Below are 1,032 nucleotides of genomic sequence, written 5' to 3' on the forward strand. Positions count from 1 at the left end.
AAAAAAAAGTGATATAAAAAGAAGCAATGGTTTCCTTTTGTTTTACTGGATGTACTTGCTGCAATGTGTTTCATTTATATGCATGTGTTAGGGAAGTGTGTTCTTGGGAGTTTTCTGTTGGGTAATAAGAGCATCAAACCATTTCAGCCCACATTACTGAAAAATTCATGGAAAATGTAGAAAATTAAGTTATTGCAATTGTCCATCTGGAAAAGGGACAATTCTGTAGTTGAGCAAAAACCTCAAGCAGAACATGAAAAATCGCTATTCAATCATACATCATCATCAGTTCCTGCCTTAACTAGAATAGATTAGCAACTTATTTGCTTTTGCTTAATATGTTCGATGCCTGACGCGTGCATTAAGTATGGAGCTAGAGGCAGGAGGTGATCTTAGTTTGAGGTCACAGCACCCAGCCACCATTAAAAAAGAAACTATTACAACATGTAACTCCACGTAAAACCAATACTTTTGTATGTTTTAAGATTCTGTTTGTGTAATAAAACAAGATACAGCGTGTTTATTAGTGAGCTTTAGAGGTGCTGGCTAGCTGTCACACACTGCTTCCAGTTTTTATGCTAAGCTAACCAGCTATACTTAATGCCCGCTCCTCAATTCTCAGCAAGATGGTACAAGAACGTTAGCCTGGCTGACAAAATCCACCAGCACTTTAAAAGCTTGTGGAAATATTCAATACCATGACACATACGATGATGTAATGCAAATTATGCAATGCAAATGACACAGCAAGTAATGTAACTAACATTAGCTTTGTTGTGGATTTGCATATTGTCGCTAAGGTTGCTGCTGCACAGCTAACATACAGAGAAGACAAGATAGTTTCCCAGAGCCAGCACACTCCCGCTACTATAGCTAACATCACAGCAACAGCATATCTTGGCAAACTTTCCCTGAATGTCCATGGGTACGTTTTTTTTTATGTTACCTGACAACACAAATCCTTGTTCTTCTCCTTTTGGCTGTAAGGGATTGCTTTGTATTCCCTGTAAGAGAGCAAATAAGCATATTTCC

Source organism: Morone saxatilis, unplaced genomic scaffold (assembly GCF_004916995.1).
Source record: "Morone saxatilis isolate NCDOM2014 unplaced genomic scaffold, NCSU_SB_2.0 Contig19, whole genome shotgun sequence".
NCBI lineage: Eukaryota > Metazoa > Chordata > Actinopteri > Moronidae > Morone > Morone saxatilis.